Here is a 6,961-nt window from a genome sequence, read left to right as displayed (position 1 = left end):
GGGAAATGACTTGAAAAAGGAAGGGGAGGGAAACAAGAAAGGTGATGTAGGAGCGAGACAGTTTGACAAAAATCCTTGCAACAAAGTAAGGAGGTAGAATCTGACACATTGCTAAAAATTCAAAATGGAGTATTTGACAGAAAGGCAGTCTGTTGCAATGGAAAATGTAAGGATTTGGGATCAGAAGATCTGGGTATAATCCCAGCTCAGCCAATTACTACCTATATAACTTTGAGCAAATCATTTAATCTCTTTGAGGCCCCAAATTTTCTCCTCTTTAAAATAAACTGTATTATATTTAAACCTTAGATACTGAAAAAAAAAACTTAGATATGATTGTTAAGTGACTGGAAGTGATTTTGTATGATCATGGCAAAGGGTGGTGTTCTATAGAACTAGAGGAAGATAGAAGCTCTTCTTACTTTACAAAGTGAGAAGAGAATTCCATCTACCAACTCTATGCCAGTAACCTACACTTTAATTTATGGGGAAAAAAATTTAGAAGAGATCAAGGCAGGGTTGATATAGAGGATACAAAAAAGACAACATAGTTCAATCAAGAACAGGTCATGGCAATCTAATTTTTTTTTCTATTGTTGCTAAATTTACTAAACTGGTGGATAAGGGAAATGTTTTGGATAAAGATTACCTAGATTTTAGCAAAACATTTGATAAAGTATCTGATGCTCTTCCAGAGAAGATGAAGAAATATGGACAGGACAAATGGATAGATTAAACTAGTTGAATAATTGGACTCAAAGAGTTGTGATTACCATGTAAATTTGCAGAGAGGTCTCCAGCATTTTATCCTCAGGGATTTATATTTCATTCTATACTATGTAACATTTTTTTTAAAATGAATGATTTAGATAAAGAGATAGGTGGTTGGCTTATCAAATTTCCAGATGACACTATATTGTGAGGGATATCTAACTCATTTATAGATGATGAAATTGAAACCAATTTTCTTGCCCTCAAAAAACTTACTTTCTGATGGAGGAAAAAATATGCAAATGAATAGGTACTGATTAGAGATATTCCATATCTCCTAATCTAGGACTCTTCCCTCAGCACTATGCTGCTATAATACCTCTTAGTTTATCAGTCCCCTTAGGTACTTTTCAAAAAATAAATTTAATGAATATATTGATAGTTGTAGGCACATTTTAAAATTTATTCTACATTTTTCATAACCATAAATATACAATGATGAGTATCTGCTTTGTTCCTGACCACAGAAATTGAATTTCATGAGTTACTGATGAGATTGATTTTACTAAGAAAAAAAAAAAATGGTCAGTTTCAGAGTCAGCCTCCCAAAATGACTTGACAGGACACAATATTGTGCCCAAAACGGTTCACCAGTGGAAAAAGTTTAAGAATTCTTGGAATAGTTGATAGAGTACTGTCCAAAAAGGGCATCGCCGATGGAAAAAATTTAAGAATTCTTGATATAGTTGATAAGAGTACTGGTGCTGGAGTCAGGAGGACCTGAGTTTAAAATCAGCCTCAGAAACTTACTAGATGTGTGACCCTGGGCAAGTCACTTAACCCTGGTTTCTCTCTACCCACACCACCCCCAAAAATGACAATGTATAAATGTGTGTTTTATCACTTAATCCTAATCCAAACTAAACTCCTCTGCTAGCATTTAAAGCCTCGAACGCTACCCTAGTACCAAGAACTTTTCTAGCCTCATTGGACATCACTCTCCTTCCTTCACCCTCTCCTCTTCCTCACTCCATCTTAGATCTCCATGTCTTTGTACGGGCCAATCTATAGCCCTTAAATGTACTTTCCTCCTTACCTTCAAGTCATACAGTTCCTCCGTTTCTTTAAGATGCAGCTTCCCAGTATTTATCCCCAAGCCAACAGATAAGAATTTCTATGAAATAGGTGTTGGGAGGTTTATCTCCTAACAATTCTTGTTCCTAGAACATCTTGGTTTACCAGCTTATTTGAAAAGCTAAGATAACATTTGAGCCTCAGGGGTTAATGAATAATGGATACATTTACTTAGGTCAGATATTGCTCTACCAATTCTTTGTATCTTTGGAGTCTTCTTCAAGTCTTCAGCCTTTCCTTCAGTAAGTAGCTTTCAAGATTTCAGATTTCAAAATATTAAGACATCTTAGATGGAACAGATTCATATATTGTAGGATGTGGCAGAAAAATTTAAAGATTATCTAGTATCAACCCTGTCCCACTTGACAACTGTGTGACCTTGGAAGCTCCCAGGGACTTCAGAGTTACAATATGTAAAATTAGGGTGATGAATTAGGTGACCTTTGAAGCTCGAGATCTATCTCTGAGGTCACTTAAATTGATCTAGTACCACCCCTAAAACTGCAGCTCAAAGAATGGTATTAGCTAAAGTCACAAAAATAGTAGTGGTGTGAAAAGTAAGGGGAGTCTGGATTCCCTAAAACCTGAAGCAACAAACATCAGTTAAAGACATACCCTGAGGACACACAAAAAGTTTTAAAAAGTCCCTACCTTCAAAGGGCTTATGTTCTAATAGGGGACGATTATATATAAAGAGTGTGTGTGTGTGTATACATATACACACATACATATGTATATAGTATGTACACATATATGCAACATTCTTATAAGTGCATAATATGTGTACAATATATGAGCTACATACTCATATGTATGTATGTGCATATATGGGTGTATGTATGCATATATATCTATATCTATATACCTATACCTACATCTACATCTCTATCTATATTATATATATATATATATATATATATATATATATATTTTTTTTTTATGGAGCAGCCATATAGCTGAATTGGACCTGGAGTCAGGAAAACCAGAGTTCAAATGCAGTCTCAGATGTTTTACCAGCTGTGTGATGCTGGGCAAGTTATACATCTGTTTGCTTTAATCCACTGGAGAAAGACATAGCAAACCACTCCAGTATCTTTGCCAAGAAAACTCTATGGACAATATGGCCCATGGAGTCATGAAGAGTCATAAGTGAACAACAATATATGTATATGAACTCAGATTCTTCATCTAAATCTAGCACTCTTCCCACTACACCAAGCTGTTGAATTGCCACTTCTTCATCTGGCCCTCTTAAGTTTGAAAAAAAAAAGTTTTAATGAATGTATTGATAGTTATAGAGATCATTTTTATTTATTTTACATTTCTCATAACCATAAATATTATAAAATGATTATTATCTGCTTTGTTTCTGACCAGTGAAATTGAATTTCATGAGTTGCTGATGAGATTGATTTTTCTAAGAAAAGAACACTGGTCAGTTTCAAGAGTTTTGTTTGTTTTTTGGTTTATTCTGTTCAGCCAGTGGGAGGATAGGATGGTGAAAAAAAAAGGAGGGGCAAGGTAAGAGACATGCATTCTAAAGATTATTTGAAGATGGAAATTTCCATAATATAGTTTTCAAAATTTCTAGTATCTAGCCATCTGAACTAGATGTCTAATAGACATCTTAAACTCATCATGTCCAAAACAGAATGCACTATTTTTCCTCTGAAGCCTCCCCTTTTCCTACCTTTCCTATTACCTTAGAGGACATTATTCTCCCAGTCCCTCAGGCTTAAAACCTGAGTCATCCTGGATTCCTCACTATCTCTTACCTGCATATCCAAGTTATTGCCAAGGCCTGGCAATTTCACTTTTGCAATATCTCTACTGAGTTCTCCCTTCTCTTCTCTTACACTGCCACCAGTCTAGTGCAAGCCCTCATGACTTCATGCCTTAATTATTGCAATAGCCTTCTGCTGGTAGGTCTGTCTGCCTATACTTCCCCCCACCCCGGCCCCCCAATTCATCCACTATTCAGCCACTGATGTGATTCTGCTAAAACACAAGTCCTATCATTTCATGTCCCTACTGAATAAATTCCAATGCCTTTCTAATGCTTCCTGGAGCAAATACTGAATGCTTCTTGGCATGTACAGCTCTTCATAATCTAGGGCTCTCTCACCTTTCTAGACTTCTTATGTTTTACTCTCTGACACATGCAATTCAGTGACACTGGCCTCCTAGCTGTTCTACAAATAAGACTCTTATCTCTCCACTCCTGGCATTCTTTCTGGATCTCTCCTCTGCCCGGTATGCTTTCCCTCCTCCACTAAGCCTACTGACCTTCCTGACTTCCTTTTAAGTCCCACCTAAAATCCCTTCTTTTACTGGAAGACTACCATCCCCCCTTTTTTTTTTTTTTTTTTTTTTTTTTTGCTGGGCAATGGGGGTTAAGTGACTTGCCCAGGGTCACACAGCTAATAAGTGTCAAGTGTCTGAGGCCAGATTTGAACTCAAGTACTCCTGAATCCAGGGCCGGTGCTTTATCCACTGCACCACCTAGCCGCCCCCCCCCATCCCCTCTTAATTCTAGTGCCTTCCCTCCTTCATTTGCCAACATTCACAAAAAGCTGTAATCTACCTATTTCCCAGCATTTCAGATTACTCTAAGTAATAAAGCCAAGGGTAGAGATTTACCCTACAATACTCAGAGGTACCACACCTGAGAGCTTGTGTCCTGCACTTCCATTACCATGGTATCTGAAGAGCCACACTGAAGAATACCCTTGGTCCTAACAACTGATTGTCCTCCCAACTTGGATTATGTGATATTTAAGGATGCAGTCACTGTGCCTATATCATCCTGTCATTGACTAATATGGTTTGAAAGGAATATGTCTCCTATAGTTCTACAGGCAGGCCTAAATGAAATAGAATTGTAGGTTCTTAGTAGCATACATATTCTGAGGCCCTTAGACCCTGGTTCTCATATTTTAGACCAATTTAGTTCAAATATTAATAATGGCCAATGAATAAACAATGGCCAAGAAGGATCCAAGTGATGGCAGTCATTGAGAATTATTATAATAGTTAGATACTGTGCCAAAGATCTCCTTCAAGATCCATAGTTCCCCTGAGCTTCAGAGATGCATAGGACTACAGCACTAATGAGGGGAGCCAGGCAAAATGAAAGGCCATTAATGCTCCTCTCTATCCACTGGAGCAACACTAATCTAGTTATCCTTCTAGATACAACTGAACTGTTTGGCACAGCTCATGTTTATCAGCCAAGTGTCTCATTGCAAAATTGTTTTATGTCAATATTGGTAAAAGAAGAATAAAATGTTTTAGAACAAGAAAGTTTAACAATGGTCATTTAGTCCAGCCTGCTTTTAAGTCCCAGAGAGCTTAAATGGGTTGCCTAGAATAACCTAGTGAGTCAGTGACTATAAAATGTAACCCCCTTGAAGGTAGGGATTGTTTCATTTTTGTCTTTTTATCCACAATAAATAATGCTTCAAACAAAGGCTAGAACCCAGGGTTCCTATTTTTCAGTCTCAGTTTTAAAACATAACATTTTTCTAGGATCAATGCATTCATCCTGTATGGAACTTTATACATAAAACAGATAATTGCAAATGCTGCTGTACTGCTTAACCTAAAATGTAGTCTATTACTCCCTATCTTCTCCACATAAAAATAGAGAACAGTTGTAAAGATAGACTTAGAAAGAAGGAGGTGGACAGGTTGTCTAAATAGATGAGATCCAATGGTAACCAATCAGGTGCTTTTTGTTCTAAAAATCTATTTATAACTCAAACGAGGACATTTTTTGCAAACTTAATTTCTGAACAGAGGTTTGTTTTTTTTCTCATTTTGTTACAAATAGGAAATCTCTATCCTATTTCCCCCACCCCTTCCAGGACATTGTTTTTGGCAGAGCCTAGAATGCAAACATTTAAGAGTCAGGTAGCCACAGTGTCATTGTGTGTGTATAGTTTGTCCTCTATATTACTAAGACTTTCTGCATCTCTCTTGCCTCCTACTCAGTATGCATGCTATGAGCTTGTGCTACTCCTAAACTGCTTTGAGCTTTCAACTGCTTCCCCAACAAGACGGACAAATGCTTTGTGCTACTAGCCTTTTTCATCAAAATTCACCCATCCTGTGTTCACTCCCACATACTCTGATACTGGCTGGGAAGCTAATCAATGAATTTGTGCTGAATTGTTAGTATAAAATAATGGCATAATGTATGAGCCCTCCTAAATTAAATCTGTATTCACATAAGTGCCTCTGGAGGTATATTATAAAGGAGAAACCAGTGCTACATATTTCAGGAAATGAATAGGTTTGGGGAGCTTCCCTGACCCTCCTGATTTCATAAAAACCTTTCACTGATGAAAGAAAGGTCTTTGTTTTCTCAACTGTAAAATTAGAGGATTGAACTAGATGCCCTCTAATATAGCTCGAAATCTGTGAGCCTCTGATAGAAGCAGCCATGGTACAGTGAAAAAACGAGCATTGGATCCGGAGCTAGAGTTTGTTGTTCAGTCATTCAGTCATGTCCAACTCTTCATGAGCCCATGGACTATTTTTTTCATGGGGTTTTCTTGGCAAAGATACTGGAGAGGTTTGCCATTTCCCTCTTCAGTGCATCACCTTTTGGTTGTTCAAGTTTTCCACTATATCTTGTATGTCTTGGGTAACTATGAACAGCATAGCTCATAGTTTTGTTGAGCTATCTCTGCCATGACAAGGCAGGGATGCAGGAGGGGCTTTTTCGGCAAACAGAGGTTGAGTTATTTCCCTAGGATCACACAGCCATTAAGTGTCTAAGAATGGATATGAAATCAGGGCTTCCTATTTCCAGGACAAGAACTCTAACAACTTTGCCACCTAGCTGCCCCCTGGAGCCAGAGGACCTGGGTTCAAATCCTGCCCTTCTCACTTATGACCTGTGTGACTTTTTAGCAAGTCACTTTAACTTAAGGCCTAAGAGTCACCATCTGTAAAATAAGAGAGTTGGACTAGACAACCTTAGAGGTCCCTTATAGCTCTGATCCACAAAAGGAGAATCTGTGAACTACCTTTCCTCTGAGGTCCCTCCCAGTTTCAAAGCTATGATTCTGAGTGTTCTTATGTGATGGTGCCAAAGCCTCCAAACCCACCA

This window comes from Dromiciops gliroides, chromosome 3, assembly GCF_019393635.1.
Source record: "Dromiciops gliroides isolate mDroGli1 chromosome 3, mDroGli1.pri, whole genome shotgun sequence".
Taxonomy (NCBI): Eukaryota; Metazoa; Chordata; class Mammalia; order Microbiotheria; family Microbiotheriidae; genus Dromiciops; species Dromiciops gliroides.
The sequence above is the reverse complement of the archived record's forward strand: the minus strand, read 5'-3'. Positions refer to the sequence as shown.